The 17,439-nt window shown below is 44.8% G+C and overlaps 1 protein-coding gene across 1 annotated transcript in view; it reads right to left on the reverse strand.

The window, feature by feature from the left end:
• NR1H4 (nuclear receptor subfamily 1 group H member 4) overlaps positions 1-17,439 on the reverse strand; it is a 143,408-nt gene that overhangs the window by 124,021 nt on the left and 1,948 nt on the right. The window lies entirely within an intron of this gene.

The following is a 17,439-nucleotide window of genomic DNA, read 5'->3' on the forward strand; positions in this document are numbered from 1 at the left end:
TTATCCTTGTCAACTGTTAGGAAGGTTGTAAATACAAACAAAAAAAATACTTTGAAATATCTGTAGGAAAATGCCAGAAGTCTGAAAAATAAGCGACAACTTTCAAACCCATGTTGCGCAGGAGGTGGAACCTTGGACCGAGGTGGGGTTGACGCTATCCACAGGGTGAGCCCTACGGGTCCCCACCATCAGCAGGCGGGGCTGGCTGATTGACGGAGGCCGGCTGGAGCTTCACCAATACCAGCCCTCGTTCCGCGCAGGTTAAGCCCTTGGGTACCGGGGCCGGCTGGTCTTAGGTGGACCTCCATCTGAGGTCTTCCCAAAGGTGATGTGAGAATCAGCAGCGGTGAGATCAGAGGACAAGTCCAGACGAGGCAGAGTCCTGGAGACCCATGCGCCAAGGAGAACTGGGAGCAAGTCAGGGGGCGCCCGAGTAAGAACAGGCCGAATCCTGAGAAGCCAAGTCCAGAGTAGATTCAGCAGCGGCGTTGTAGAGCAGGCTGAGATCAGGGCAGGTGGCAAGCAAAGAGAAGTAGCAAAGCAGGCACAGGTCAAACCAGGAGTCAATCAGAGGATAGTCAGGCAAGGCAAAGGTCAAACCAGGAATCAAGCAGGAATGTAGTCAGACGAAGCAGAGGTCAAGCCAGGTATCAATCAGTAGCATAGTTAGACGAAGCAGGGGTCAAGCCAGGTATCAGTCAGTAGCGTAGTCAGACAAAGCAAAGGTCAAGCCAGGTATCAATCAGTAGCGTAGTCAGACGAAGCAGAGGTCAAGCCTGGTATCAGTCAATAGCATAGACAAGCAGGGTAGACACGGAACTCAGGAACAGGAACGGATACCAGGAGCAAGGCAGGATCAGGAACCAGGAACACAGACGAAGCAGGAACAAACCGGGAATCAGGAACACGGAGGAAACGCAGGAACGAGCAACTAAGCACACGACAAGCGTGGAGACCTGTTGCCATGGCAAGAAAGCACTGACTGGGCCCTAGGAAGAGGTGTGGCGTGAGACAACTGTTACGACTGTCGCTGCCCGACATTTCCACTCCGCCCACTTTTCCTTTTTTGTGACTCCTCCCGTGGTTGATAGACGTCTGGCTGCCGCGGCGTCTGCCTGCCGTCCTCTCCAGCATCCCCGATCCGGCTTGGGTGCTGCATCCCGCCATGGTGTCCAGGTACCATAGGGCGCACGCGCCACGCGGCCCTGCTTCTTATTCTCTCTTTGGTGGGAACCTCAGGGGCGTCCCCCTGTGATGACATCACGCATCCCGGATACAAAAGCCTACACTTTTTGCTAGCTAATCGAGTTAGCAAGGAAACTCCTTACGGATGGGATTCGCTCTCCATACCTAGCTACTCTGCCTCTCCAACTTTTGGACTTTATCCTAACGGGGTACCTGCTCCTCGGGGGCCTCTCTCATTTCTTTCAGGTCGCTATCAGGAACCGGTACGCGCTCCTCGAGGGCCCATGTTCCCTGACTCACTGCCTGAACTTATCGCTTCTGCTTGGAAGAAAACCGCTGCCTACATCATCAGTGAGTTACCAACTTTATTTCATCAGAGCTGTTCCCTGCAGGTACTCGCTTCTCGAGGGCCTGCCTCTATTCCAGCTTCTGTGTCACCTTCCGGGAGAAACCGCTGTGTGAGTAACTTTACCAACGAGGTTCTATACCAGAACTCTGTGTATGTTTCACTGTACTCACTATCTCAGTTTTCTCCACCACAGCACAGCCATAGAGGGAATCACTGTTCCAGTCTCCTGAGGAACCCAAGCCCAGCCGGGCTTCATCTCTACTCACTACTGCCACCTCTGGTGGCTTCTCAACTCTGTCTAATAAAAGATATAACTCTGTGTTGTGTGTCCCAAAGCTGAGCCTGACCTGTGGCCCCTCACGGGACTTCCCCCCGTGGGCGTGGTCAGCTGCCACAGTGTCCAAGGGTCCACCCAAAACCTTACAAACAATAACAGATTGCTAACTCCATGGATCCGGCACAGCTCAATGCCCTGCAAGCCATTCCGGGCCTGGCCCTGCACATTTCTGAACAGCAAGATGCATTGGAGAAAATCACTTCAGCGTTCCATCAGCTGCACGCACAGAAGACCCAAGGCGCTACTTCCAGTAATGAAGGTCAGTTACCTGAAGTAACTTTAAAGACTACTGTACCGCTGGCTGCTCCAGTTCGTTTCTCGTGAGAGATTCAGAGAACCAGGGGCTTTCTAAACCAGTGCTGCATGCATTTTGCATTACAGCCTTCTCACTTCCCCACAGCTTTGCCAAGACTACTTACATTCTATCTTATCTTGATGGAAGGGCCTTGTCTTGGGCATCTACACTGTGGGAACGCAAGGATCCTATTTTGCAGGATATTGACGGATTTTTGGACTTATTTAAATCCGTGTTTGGTGATCCTGCCTGAGTGACCGTTGCTGGTTCTGCTCTGGTGGACCTGAAGCAAGGCAACCGACCACTGGCTGATTTTGCGATAGAGTTCAAGACTCTTGCTACAGAACTCTGCTGGGACCCCAAATGCCTGAAAGCTGGCCGCTCATGAACACCTGACTCGCTGGATGAACTAGTGGCTTTGGCTACTAGAATCGACCACCGGCTTCGTGATAAGGTGAAAGAACTCCGGCCTAATAGAGGACCAGGTCAGAAGGAGGCTAGTGCTAAACCTGCACCTCGGATGGTTCCAGTAATTCCTGTTGCCAGTGGAGATGAACCGATGCAACTTGGTTGCAGTCATCTGACTTCTAGAGAAGACTTCGGAAGAGGCATGGTCTGTGTATGTATTGTGGACAGGCTGGTCACGATGTCCCAACATGCCCAATTCGTCCGGGAAATGGACGGGCCTAAGTCCTGCAGGAGGACTGTTCTTAGGCCTTACTACGCCCTCTCCTCCGCTCTCTCTCCCAGTCTCCCTGATCTGTGGACCGTCTGAGTTTCAATTGCCCTGGTGGATTCAGGGGCAGGAGGCAACTTTATTCTTCGATGCCTAGTGGAACATTTGAGGATTCCCCTCGTCACTTTGAAGGTTCCACTACTCCTATCTTCCATCCATGGGGAGTCCTTACCGGGTGACGTGACTTGCCAAACCAAACCGGTAACTCTTCGCACCGGAGCTCTTCATACAGAGTCAATTCCCTTCTTTGTGTTAGAGAAGGCCATGCACCCTATCGTCCTGGGGTTTCCCTGGTTGCAGTCGCACCAACCCCAATTCGACTGGGCCTCCTTGGAGCTCTCCCGCTGGGGCCCAGGTTGTCATGGAAAGTGCCTTAAGGAGATTGCTCCTGTCATCTGCATGCCTACAACTCCAGCGATGCCGGGACTGCCGCCTCAATATGCATCTTTTAGTGATATTTTCCAAAGAAGCTGCTGACATTCTTCCTCCGCATAGGTCCTATGACTGTGCCATAAGACTGAAACCCAATACTGAACCTCCTAAAGGACGTGTCTATCCACTCTCAGTGATTGAGAACAAGGCTATGTCTGAATACATCGAGGAGAATTTATAGAAGGGGTTTATTAGACCATCGAAGTCTCCAGCCAGCACAGGCTTCTTCTTTGTGAGGAAGAGGAACGGTACCTTACGTCCTTGTATCGATTACCGAGATACAATTAAAGACCGCTACCCCCTGCCTTTAATCTCAGAGCTGTTTGACCGGCTTCAGGGGGCCAAAATATTCTCAAAACTTGACCTGAAGGGAGCCTGCAACTTAGTTCGCATTCGCAGTGGCGACAAATGGAAAACAGCCTTCAACACTCAAGACAGCCATTTTGAGTACTTAGTAATGCCCTTCGGCCTGTGCAACGCACCCGCTGTATTTCAGAACATGATGAACGACATCTTGCGGGACCTGTGGATTTACGCATGTAACCTTTTTAAAATCCGGCCCATAGTGTATCTGGATTTTCAGAAGATGTTTGACAAAATCCCTCATGAAAGACTCCTGATAAAATTAAAAAGTCTTGGAATAGGAGGCAATGTTCTATTGTGAATTGTGAATTGGCTATAAAGATAGGAAACAGAAAGTAGGACTAAATGGCAAATGCTCAGTTTTCTCAATGGAGGAAACTAAATAGTGGAATGCTCCAGGGATCTGTACTCAGACAGGTGCTTTTTAATATATTTATAAATGATCTGCAAAAGACAAGTAAGGTGATAAAATTTGTGGATGACACAAAAGTTGTTAAATCACAAGCTGATTTAATGTGGACAAGTACAGAATGATGCACATAGTCACCACCCAGAAAAACTATCTAGTCGTCATCATGGACAATATGCTGAAATTCTCAGCTCAGTGTACAAGAGCAGTCAAAAAAAGGAAATTGAATATTAGGAATTATTAGGAAAGGAATGAACATAAAATGGAGAATATCATAATATGTATGAATCATTCATGGTGTGACTGGACCTAGAGTACTGTGCACAATCCTGGACAGTGCAGCTCCAAAAAGATATAGCAGAACTAGAGAAGATACAGCAAAGGGCACCAAAATGATGGGCATGTAACAGCCCCTCTATAAAAGCCAAAGAGAGTAGGACCCTTCAGTTTGGAGAAGAGATAGCTGAGGGGAGATATAATGATGCCTATGAATTCATGAGTGGAGTGGAACAGGTAAATGCAAATGGAATCATCTGCATACTTCTCCCAGCAAGCCCAGCAGAGAACTCCAGAGGATACCGCGAGCCATTTAGGCTCAGCTTCCATGCCTCGCCCGCTTTCAAGCAGCAGAGGACTGGAAGGTTCATCTGCATACTTCTCCTAGCAAGCCCAGTCGAGGACTCCAGAGCACACTGTGAGCCATTTGGGCTTTAGCTTCCACAGCCCCCTCATTCTTTCCAGCAATAGAGGACTGGCCAGCTCATCTACATAGTTAAGATTTGCCATACTGGGCAAGACCAAAGATACATCAAGCCCAGTATCCTGCTTTCAGCAGTGGGCACTCCAGATCACGTGTACCTGGCAAGATCCCAAAAAGTGCCTAGATTCCATTCTGCTTATCCCAGGGATAACCAGTGGATTCCCCCAAGTTCACTTTAATAATGGTTTATGGACTCTTTCTCCAGGAACTTGTCCAAACCTTTTTTAAATGCAGCTACTATAAGGGATTCTACAGTTATGGATTAAATTACATTAAAATCAGAAAACATATGTCACCAGTTCAGGTAAAAGAGAGCAGAATAACTATATATTTTAGAGGTAAATAATGAGATTTTATTGGAGCAGCATTAAATATACAATGGCTTTCTATTCAGTAGATATTATATTAATTTTCTGGTTTTAACAGAGTAAAGCACTCTTGTTGCAAAGATTATAAAACAGACTTTATGTCTAGCCCAAAGTTAACTTGCACTTCTCAAATACAATTCCAATATGCTACTCTAGTTTAAAGTAGTAATTTAGCCAGTTACTCTTACACTGATAAAGAGTGCTTGAAGATGGCAGGGATGGTCTCAGGCTTTCTCTCCCACTGCGGTTGAGTCATCCTTCTGGAGAATCAGGGTCCTATCTTACCATGGAGGGTAGTCAGCTGGATCTCCAACAGTGAAAGGACAGGTTAATGCCACCATCTCAATGCAGCAGACCCAGTTTACAGAAGCCTCCGTAAGTTATGCAGCGGGGGACAAGCAAAGATTGGAGGGCTTGTGCATGGGTGAGATTGGCAAGTATGATTAGACAGCCACTCCAAGCAGGCCTAGGCTGAGCTGAGAGCCTGGTCTCAAAGCTTCAGCTCGAGCTTGGTAAAATGTCTTATGTGCAAATTTCACAGGCGTGAAGTCTGCAGTGTAGAGTGAAGAAGTGTGGTAGTGCCCTGCGGCATGGTAGGACTGTCTCTTATCTGTAAGTCCATAGTCCTTTTCTTTCTTTGGGGCTTCACACACATACATAGGCATATGATCCAAAAGTTGATCTTGACTGAATGTTATCACAATCCACTGGAATAGGATTGGTGGGCATTTGATATGACTTTATTTTAGCGGAACGCATATGCATATTATCACAGAAATGCTGGAATGAATCAGAAGACATCTGGTGTACAATACTAGGCCTCATAACTAGATACAAAGTTGGTCAAGGCCACAGACTTAGCAAATTTGCAGTACCAGCAAAATTGTAAAGTGAAGACAGATAATTCAATATGAAGCACAATAGCAGCTTTTTCTCCTCTGTGTAGTACTCACAGGCATTAAAATTGCAGGGGCCATCATGCATCATGTGGCTGGACTTCCATCTTGTGTTTCTCTGCCAGCAAAGTTTGGTTCAGTTGTACACTCCTTTTTAGGATGTTTGACTTATCCTTATGCTACACTAACAACTTTTACCAAATACTCTGGCAATGAGTTCCAGAGCTTAATTATGCATTGAGGAAAAAAACATTTTCTCTTATTTGTCTTAAATGTACTACTTAGTAACTTAATTATATCTCCTAGTCTTTGTATTATTTAAAAAAGTAAACAACTGGTTCATGCATTCCTATTCCACTCCATTCATCATTTTATAAACCGCCATCATTTCTTCCGTCAGCCATCTCTTCTCCAAGCTGAAGAGCCCTAACTTCTTTAGCTTTTCCTCATAGGGAATCGTTCCATCCTCTTTATCATTTTGGTTTCCCTTCTCTGAATCTTTTCTAATTCTGCTATATCTTTTTTAAGATGCACTGACCAGATTTGCACACAGTACTCAAGGTGCATTTACATCGTGGGGTAATACAGAGGCATTATGATATTGTCTGTTTTATTCTCCATTCCTTTCCTAATCATGCCTACCATTCTATTTGCTTTCTTGGCCACTGCCACACACTGAGCAGAGGATTTCAACTTATTAACCTCGATGATGCCTAGATCCTTTTCCTGGGTGGTGACTCCTAATGTGGAATCTTGCATTGTGTAGTTTTAAATCTGGATTGCTCTTCGCCACATGCATCACTTTGCACTTGTCCACATTAAATGTCATCTGCCATTTGAATGCCCAGTCTGCAAGGTCCTATGTAATTTCTCACAATCCTCTTGTGATTTAACAACTTTAAATAATGTTGTGCCATCTGCAAATTTGATCACCTCACTCATTTCCAGGCCATTTATAAAAATGTTAAAAAAACAGTGGTCCTAGTACAGATCCCTGGGGCACTCCGCTATTCACCTTTCTCCATTGAGAAAATTGGCCATTTAGCCAATATGGGTTGTGTGATGATCAAACAGCACCCCAATGTGCACCCTTTGTCTGCCAGTTATGGAACAGAGGTTGCGCAAGGATGTGGGAATCTCTTGAAAAAAGGTTTGAGATGCAAATCAATGAATCTGCATAAACATTACATTTTGGTTGATTAGTTTAAAAATTCCTTTTAGAGAGACACCCACTGCCAGCAAACTTCACTGCAGATATACAGAGATCCATATCAGATGTCTCCAAGATCCAGGGGGGGGGGGGGGGGAAATCTGATGGATTTTTCTCTCAGATCTCAAGGAGATCCGTGGATTTTGTCAAAACACAAACCAGGCCAAAATCTGAGTTCAACATTGGCACGTTTGCACATTCCAGCTCTGTTTAATATTTTGTTGAAATATCTGCATCTGTAGTATTTTATTGAAGTAGGCCGTGGTCCCATTTCTCCATCTTGACACACTGGCTCTGAATAAAGATGGGACAGCTGCCTCAATTCATTAGGCAAGATGAAAAAAAGAAAGATATTTTTCGGCATTTATCTTAGTGTCAGTAAATCAGAAAGTTCATTAAAAGCAGCAGGAAGCGTGGTTGGTATCAAAGAGCTAATCTTCAAAGAAAAAAATTCAACAAAACTAATTATTTGCAAGTTATTCAGAATGTATCTGAAAAATTATTCTTAACACAGAACGGGCAAGCACTTAATTAGAAAAAATTATTCTGAGGCCGCTCTGTGATAGATAAGAGTCATGGTGTGCTTACACAAAAATGACAAACTGGGTCAGAGTGCACATTTTTGCATACATAAGAGGTGAAAGGAAGTTGACTGTGTAAACATACAGTATGTAAACTGGGAAAGACGTGGCTTGAAACAAAAAAAGTTTCAGATTAAAAAGCAAGAATGAAGCACTGGCGTTGAAAATTAAAATAAATGTGAATACCTGTTTAGAATCCCAGTCTTAAGGATAGAAATCGTTACGGTGGGCTTTAAATGTAATTTTCACACGAAAGCAACCGTATTACATATAGAAACATAGAAATGACGGCAGAAGAAGACCAAACGGCCCATCCAGTCTGCCCAGCAAGCTTCACACATTTTTTCTCTCATACTTATCTGTTTCTTTTAGCTCTTGGTTCTATTTCCCTTCCTCCCCCACCATTAATGTAGAGAGCAGTGATGGAGCTGCATCCAAGTGAAATATCTAGCTTGATTAGTTAGGGGGTAGTAGGGGTAGTAACCGCCGCAATAAGCAAGCTACACCCATGCTTATTTGTTTTAACCCAGACTATGTTATACAGCCCTTATTGGTTGTTTTTTCTTCTCCCCTGCCGTTGAAGCAGAGAGCTATGCTGGATATGCATCTAAAGTGAAGTATCAGGCACATTTGGTTTGGTGGTAGTAACCGCCGTAACAAGCCAGCTACTCCCGGCTTTGTGAGTGCAAATCCTTTTTTCCACATTTCCTCTTGCTGTTGAAGCTTAGAGTGATGTTGGAGTCACAGTAACCATGTGTATGTTTATTGAATAAGGGTATTGTGTCCAGGCAGTAGCCATCATTCTGGCGAGTCACCCACTCTTCATTGGCGGCCTCTTGACTTTATGGATCCACAGTGTTTATCCCACGCCCCTTTGAAGTCCTTCACAGTTCTGGTCTTCACCACTTCCTCCGGAAGGGCATTCCAGGCATCCACCACCCTCTCCGTGAAGAAATACTTCCTGACATTGGTTCTGAATCTTCCTCCCTGGAGCTTCAATCAGATTGGATTTGTTGTAAATGATGAAATAAATTACTAGTCAATTTTGGTATTTCTGTTGCTCTGATGCAGTCAGATGCTAAACCATTAGAATAATAATGACCATTACAATAATTTTAATTGTGTCAATACTTGGATTATAAAACAGAGAACAAAGAGCTTAACTTTATTGTCCACTCTAGAGTTTGCATTCTTATAAGGAATTCAGTTCATTTTGTATAACCCTGCTGTACCTCTCTGGCAGGCTCGGGGAGGGATTAGAGAGAGTTGAAGAGCAAGCATTCGCTAAGCACCTGGAAGGCAGAGCATTATATGACTTCAAACTTTAATGTGCTCATATTTATTGCATTATCTCCATATTAACATTAATTCAGACTAATGTACAAGTGCATTAAGGCTTAACACAGCATTATCATATGTTAAATAGGGGTGTTTACTTACATTTTTTTTTCATTTTTTTCTTTTTAATTGGTTTACGGTTTATTTCATATTGTTTCTTTGAAATAAACTAACCAAAAAACAACAAATAAAGCATCAGGTCAAAGGCTCTTCCTCTCCCACTGAAAACCCTAGCGCTACCAAATTTAAAGACATTCAAGCCCTTCCCACCAGCCTGTGTTGTGATTGGTGGTCCACAGGCTTCCCCCGTGAACCGCTGTTCTTACCTCCAGCCCTGAGCCATAGCCTCTGGTTCCCGACACTGCCAGGCTGCTCTCTCCTCCAGTGCGGCAGGCCACCACTTCCCAGCAAGTCAGGTCTCCATCAACAGCTTTCGCAGCGAGTCGCCACCAACGCGTTTCCCAGGCCCTCCTAAGGCGCGCTTGCGTTCGACAGTCCCTCATTTAAAGAGTCCGCGGCAGGAAAAGGCTAGCAGCACCCCGTGATGACCTCACGAGGGAAGGCCTACAAAAGGCCACAGATACAGCTCCTCCTTGCCTCCAAGTCTCCTATAGCCCTTGTAGTGTGAGTTGCCACAGCGTTCACTGATCTGCGTTCCTGGTCTTTGTTCCTGTCTTCAGTTTCTAGTCTTCATTCCTGTCTTCAGTTCCTGCACCTTGGTTCTTCAGTTCTTGTGGACTTCATCTTGTCCATCAGTTCCATGGTCAGTCTTCTGTACTTCAGTTCTTCAGTGTGCCTTTCGTCCTGTGTGGCTCTTTGTCTTCCTGCTCTGCCTCCCTGACCCACTTTCCCTTGGACAAATTCCCGGCATTGACCTTTGCTGGACTTCTGGACACAGCTCTTTGCCGCCTGCCACCGACCTTCACTTGCTCCTGGAAATTTCCGTAAGCCGCCTGCCAGTGACCTGATCCTGACTCTGACTTTGCTTGTTCATCCCCAGCTTCATCAACGGATCTTCTGACCATCAGCAGAGGCCCGCACCTAAGATCTACTGGCCCCAGCACCCAGAGGCTCAACCCAAGGGGAACGAGGGCTGATATAAGCAAAGCTCCACCTGGGCCTCTGCCTCATCCGATTCTGCCAGCCAACGGCGGGGACCTGCAGGGCTCCACCCTGCAAGTTGCGCTAACTCCACCTCGATCCAAGGGTCCACACCCACAACAGCCTGCCTGTACCTCCTCTTCTCTTCAGATGCCTCTTATCCCATTCATGAGGGTCACTGAAATCAAACTGAGGCAGAAGTGATCCCTGGTTACTCCTGCCTCACCGGATCTCTATTTCAAAATGACTTTAGCTATTTTGTTATACAAGCAACCGGGGGGGGGGGGGGATGCAATATATTTTAAATCATCAAAAGTCGTTAGAGCCGCGATACAATAGCAATTCCCCCGATTTATCGTCAAAAAATCGTAAATCGGGGGAGGGCGGGAAAACCGGCACACCAAAACAACCCTAAAACCCACCCCGACCCTTTCAAACAAATCCCCCACCCTCCCGAACCCCCCCAAAATGTTCTAAATTACCTGGGGTCCAGTGGGGGGGTCCCGGCGCGGGAGGGGGGAGGGTGGGAAAACCGGCACACCAAAACAACCCTAAAACCCACCCCGACCCTTTCAAACAAATCCCCCACCCGCCCGAACCCCCCCAAAATGTTCTAAATTACCTGGGGTCCAGTGGGGGGGGGTCCCGGCGCGATCTCCCGCTCTCGGGCCATGGCTGCGTTTCCCACCCCCCCCCCCCCCCCACTGGACCCCAGGTAATTTAAAACATTTTGGGGGGGTTCGGGAGGTTGGGGGATTTGTTTTAAAGTGTCGGGGTGGGTTTTAGGGTTGTTTTGGTGTGCCGGTTTTCCCGCCCTCCCCCGATTTTACGATTTTTAACAATTTTAAAAAAAATAAAACCATGACGATCAGATTTCCCTCCCCCCCAGCCAAAATCGATCGCTAAGACGATCGATCACACGATTCACATCCCTACTATACAAGAAAGAAAATCCTAGGTAATATAATCTTGACAATGAAGTGAGTGGGTACATTAAGAAACATTGTTCAAGAGAAAAATTCCCCAAATGTTTCCACATCATTTTCAATATAATTATATCAAACAATAATAGGTATATTTGCAAGCAGTGCCTCCATTATGTGCAAGTATTATGTCATGCATAATGATTGCAGATGCCCTAAAAACCAGACCTGTTTGTGGCACTCCAAGACAGGAGTTGCCTACCCTTGCTGTATAGCTTCAAATGTGCAATAGTGAATAAATGCACATAGAAAGCTAAATTTTAAGAGCCTGGTACACACCAAAATCGGGAAATGCTTGCACAAGTCGACTCGCACACGCCCACCAAATTTTTAAAGCCGCCCAGATGCACGTGTATGTTTCACAGCATGCACATTTCCCTTTCATTAAAAAAGCAGCGTGGTCTTGGAGGGTCATGAGCGTTTTGGGTGTGGCCAGTAGATGTGCCTGTAAATACTTACGTGCCTGGCTGCACGCTCAGGTCCACTGCCACATAACTTTATTTCTGCTATGGAAGAGGTATAACTTAAAAAATAAAATAAACTAGACTTTTCTGCCAGGTTTAAAGGGTCGGGGGTAACTTCAGTGGTGCAGGCTATCAAACCAGAAGGGTTTGGAGGACCTAGCTCTTAACTGGATGAACTGGTGGATGAACTGATGAAACTGGCAATGCTGTGGATGCGCGCTGGTTTTAAAATACCCTGACTTATGCGATAGAGTTGGGATTTGCCTGCCTAGGCACATGCCCACTTAAAATTGTGCGCATATGTGTACGCAAGTTATAAAATGGCCGCATATCTGGGCGTGCACACCGGTTTGAAAGCTACCTTCATACTTTTTAATTTTGGGGCAGATTTTAAAAGCCCACCGGGCCTATTTTCAAAATGCCCGGCGGCACGTGTAAGTCCCGGGGCTTGAAAAAATGGGCAGGGCGTGGGCGAAGGGGCCCGCGAAGGCGAAGTTACGCCTCTGGCGTAACTTCGGAAATAAAGGTACCGTGATTTTTTTTGTTCAGGCTAGGGGGCGGGACAATTAGGGGAAGGGAGGGGAAGGTTGGGGGGGGAGAAGAAAAGTTCCCGCCGAGGCTGCTCCAATTTCAGAGCGGCCTCGGAGGGAACGGGGAAAGCCAGCTGGTCTCCCTAAGGGCTCGGCGCGCGCAAGGTGCATTAATGTGCACCCCCTTGCACGCGCCGACCCCTGATTTTATAACATGCGCACGGCTGCACGTGCATGTTATAAAATTGGACATACATTTGTGCGCGCCGGGTAGCGTGCGCAAATGTAGGCCGCACGCGTAGGTTTAAAAATCCGGCCCTTTATGCGTATGAAAGGACTGCACATTGTTTTGAAATGAAATGGGAAACTTTAAAGAAAATTTCCCATTTCATTTTCATTTGTTTTTAAAACAAAGCAAAATAAAAAAGAACAACATTTTCATATCTTCTATTTTAAAAATAAATTTTGCAGCTGAAAACAACCCCTCCAACTTCCCTTCTCCCCAGCCCTCTAACCATATTTTCCTTTTTTCACCAGCTGGGATGATACACAGTTGCTCCTGCCCTGCTGGTGGTGCACATAGAAAAGATGTCAGACTGGGGCCAGTGCCATTGTTAATCTCTTCTGTACGAAATGGTGCTGCCCAGCCCCAGGCTTAGACTGGTGCCATTCTGTAGGGAAGAGATTAATAATGGTGCCATCCTTGGTCTGCCAGTGCCAGAGCCATTTCACCAACAAGGGCAGGAGAGACCTGGCACGAACAAACAAAGATATGGTAACGATGTTTGAGGAACTGGGAGAATTGGAGCGGAGACTGGGAAGGTTTTGGTTTTTTTGGTTTTTTTTTTTAATTATTTCTCTGATGGGACCTGACATTTTCTTTTGTTTTTTCTCTTTTATTTGTTTCCTTTTTAAAAATGTCTTTTAATTCTTTTTAAATTTTAAATGAAAATAAACAAAACAAACAACAAATAAAATGAAAAAAAAAAAGAAATGAAAACCATGAAATGACAAAGGTATCTGTGCACATCCTTAGCATCTGAATTACCCTGGAAACGTCACACACGCACCTTAGCAGGTATAAATATATGCAGGTAGTTTTCCTGGGATCATTTTTAAAGTGAAAGTATGTGCTTACCTTCTCCTTGAAAATGTATAAAGTCTATGGGTAAAAACAAAAGTATCCACAGACTTTACCCATTGGCTGAAAATTACCCCCAAATTGGGGTATGGATACAGGTATGTCAGGTCTTCATGAAAAGCTACTGCACCAGCAAAGCAAAGAACTGGAGGATTTTTTTTTACTTAGGGGGTCATTTTCTAAAGCTAGTGCATGCGAAAAGGGACGCTTCGCACACGAAACGTCCCTTTTTGCGTGCGATAGCTAAAAAGGGGCGGAGTCGGGGGGCGTCTGCCCTGGAAGAGGAAGAGTCGGGGCAGATGCTGCGAAGACAGCGTGGATGGCGAAAAAGTAAGGAGCCTTTTCGCTTCCAATTTCGCGCCCAATAGCATCACCTTTTGCGATGGTGCTATTGGATGCGAAAGCGGCAGCAATTGCACCGCGGAGATGCGATTGCTGCTGGCTGTCACAAGCCCGCCCCGCACTTCGCCCCCCCCCTCACCCCCCTGTACCGCGTGATTCACGACACCACAGTACATTAGAAAATCTAGGCCTTAGTCCCAGTCTTAGGAACTCTTTTTAGCTAACCTTACAGCGTGAGAATAATTACATTAAATTAAGAAAAGCTTTAAAGTCATTTCTTTTCTTAAAAGCTTATCCAATTTACTAAATTTTTCATAGCTAAACTGCTGACTGTATTCCTTAAATTTTAGCTGCCTACAGATTGTACTTTTATGTTATTCTATCATGGGCATTTCTCATACCTTTGTTGTTTGCATTTATTATGTGTTTTATTTATTTATTTTCAAATCTGTTTTATTAAATTCTAAGCAAATTAGAACATCGGATACATTCCATTGCACATGGCGGTGGTATACCCTTCTTACCGCCATGTGCGTTTAATAGGTATAGTATAATGTAACAAACAGCCTCATCAATAATATAGACATATTTAGACATCCCTCCTGCCCACAACTCCTACTTATCCCCCTTCCCTCCCCAGTTTCATGATGCACATGACAGGAGAAATATATTCCTTGCTATAACAAGTGTGATATTTAGCTAGCCTTCTTCTGTACCTATTGTGCAGCATTTAGAAAAAGGCTATGTGCTCTATGTGGAAGAGATTGCAAATAAAGATCCTGTATTTTCAGGAAGAGTCATCAGTATTTTCTACATGACATTCCATAGCACACTGGCTGATATCATAGGAGTCTCTGGGGTTAACCATTTCTCAAAGATAGCCTTCTTCACTAAAAGTAGTATTTCCTTTTCCCATTGTTTAATGTATGTATTCTTAAAGGCAATGGTCTATATCTCATCAAATAGAAAAAATGAGCTTCCAGCATACCCACCACCCTATGGGGTAGATTTTCAAAGGGTTGCGCGCGTAACCCCCGAAAACTGCCCCTGCACGCGCCAAGCCTATTTTGCATTGGCTCGGATGCACATGCAAGCCCCGGGATGCGCATATTTCCCAGGGCTTTCCAAAATGGGCGGTCCAGGGGGTGGCCGTGGGCTTGGTGACAGTTTGGGGGCAGTCCGGGAGCATGGTTGGGGGCGTGGCGGCGGTCCGGGGGCGGGGTCGAGTACTCCGGCACAGCGGCCTGTGCCCGGGCATGGTGCGCCGGCGCACGCAAGGTACGCCTGCCTCGAGCAGGCGAAACTTTTGGAGCAAAGGTGGGGGGATTTAGTTAGGGATGGGGGGTGGGTTAGATAGGGGAAGGGAGGGGAATGTGGGGGGGCAGGAAAAAAAGTTCCCTCCAAGGCCGCTACAATTTCAGAGCTGCCTTGGAGTGAACGGTGAAAGCCATCGGGGCTCCCCTTGGGCTTGGCGCGTGCAAGGTGCACATGTGTGCACCCCCTTGAGCGCGCCGAGCCTGGATTTTATAACATGCACGTGCAGCATGCGCATGTTATAAAATCGGGCGTAGATTTGTTCGCGCCGTGTTGCGCGAACAAATCTATGCCCAAGCATATCTTTTAAGATCTGGCCCTATAGATGTATCATTGCATTTTATCCCAGAAACTCTGAATGAGTGGGCACAACCAAAACTGATACCCCCAGTACCTATTGCTTAGGGTGGCCAACTAGCTCTAGATTTTCAGGACAGGTTGATCCAGTCCTGATTTTATCCCATTGCATGCTGGGATTTATTCTGATTTCCCTATTGCATTCCCTAAGAAAATCAAGACTATAAGTACCTGCGTGCAGGGACGTAAAACCAGGACTGGATCAACCTGTCCTGAAAATCTGGAGCCAATTGGCAATCCTACCAGTTGCTTGTCCCCTATAAAAATTCATGGTCAGAAACTTTTTCCTTAATATCTCTGGTTCTCTCTACTATTAATACATGGTTAGACCACAACCGTTTAAAATTGAATCCTTCAAAAACTACCATCACTCACCTCTCATCCATCTCTGAATCCACTATAGGGCCTCCTTCTCATTTAAATTTCAAAGGTATTCTAATTCCTATTAGTACCTCTACTATCAGTCTAGGTATCACATTAATTCTGACCTTTCTATGGCCAATCATATTTCCAATATTAAAAAAAAATCCTTTTATAAATTACATTTATTGAAAAGAATTCGACCTTTCCTTTTTCTCAAAGATTATCGTACTGTTTTGCAGTCTCTAATTTTTTTGGGTATGGACTATTGCAATGCCCTATTCTTAGGCTTATCTGACTGCTTTATACCCTTTGCAATTAATTCAGAACTCTGCTGCTCGGCTGCTCGCAGGTACCTCACGCCGAAATCATATAACACCTGTCTTACTCTCCTTTCATTGGTTGCCAATTAAATACCGAATTCAATTCAAAGTATTATCAATTATTCATTCTCTTATTTATAATACTTCATCTACCTGGCTATGCACTAATCTCCGTATATACAAACCTTCCAGACATCTCAGATCTCTCTCCAAAAATCTATTAGACGTACCTACTATCAAACTGGCAAAACATGAATTAACTAGAAAAAGGGCTTTTTCAGTAGCAGGCCCTGTTTTATGGAATTCACTCCCAGATTTCCTCCACCTTACTCCTTATACACAACAGTTTAAAAAATCACTAAAAACCTACTTATTTCAGAAAGCCTATAGTTTATTCTCTAACTCATAAAAGTAACATTCACTTATCTCCCACATTGTCACTATCTACCTTCAAACAGACAATATCCATAAGAAATAATACTTTACATTCAATCCAATTTTACTGTTTAAAGTCGTAGGGCATGAATGTTTATTGTGCTATTATTTTAATGTTAGTTTTAATTTGTCTTATTTTTTTAAGTTTATTCATTATGTATGTTTGGTTGTAAACCATTTTGATTAATTCTTTTGAATTGTAAAGGCGGTATATAAACATTTTTAAATAAATAAAAATAAATAATACCATTGCTAATGATATTTGGGACATCTATCAGACTGGGAAAGTTTCATTGCACAGGTATGTTTCTAAGAGAAATAAGATCTCATCAAGAATGTAAATTGAGTTCCCCGTAAACCTATATAAGAGGGAGCGAGGACTAGAAAAACGTTTTGAATAACTGGATGGAGAAAAAGCCACATCTAATTCTTATTTCCAACTCTTTAGCACATTATTATACTGGATTGAGGGTTCCCTCTGTAAAAAAAAAAAAAGCTTATAAAAATAAGAAATAGTATGCCAAGCCAGTTCATCAATATCAAATAGCTCAAGAAGTATTTCCCTGTTCTTATGAGCTAATTCTTGTAAATCTAGAGAGGGACGGTAGCTTTCAAACCGGCATGTGGGCACACTTTGGCACGTGTGTGCATGTGTATATATGTGTGCATGTTATAAAATAGCCTGGCTGTGCACACGTGTCCATAATTTTAATTGGGCATGCGCATGGGCGTGCAAATCCCGCTTCTACCACGTACGTCGGGGGATTTTAAAAGGGGCACGAGCCCACACCATTGCCAGTTTCACCAGTTCTTCCACCAGTTTGCCCAGT

Source organism: Rhinatrema bivittatum, chromosome 4 (genome assembly GCF_901001135.1).
Source record: "Rhinatrema bivittatum chromosome 4, aRhiBiv1.1, whole genome shotgun sequence".
Lineage (NCBI taxonomy): Eukaryota > Metazoa > Chordata > Amphibia > Gymnophiona > Rhinatrematidae > Rhinatrema > Rhinatrema bivittatum.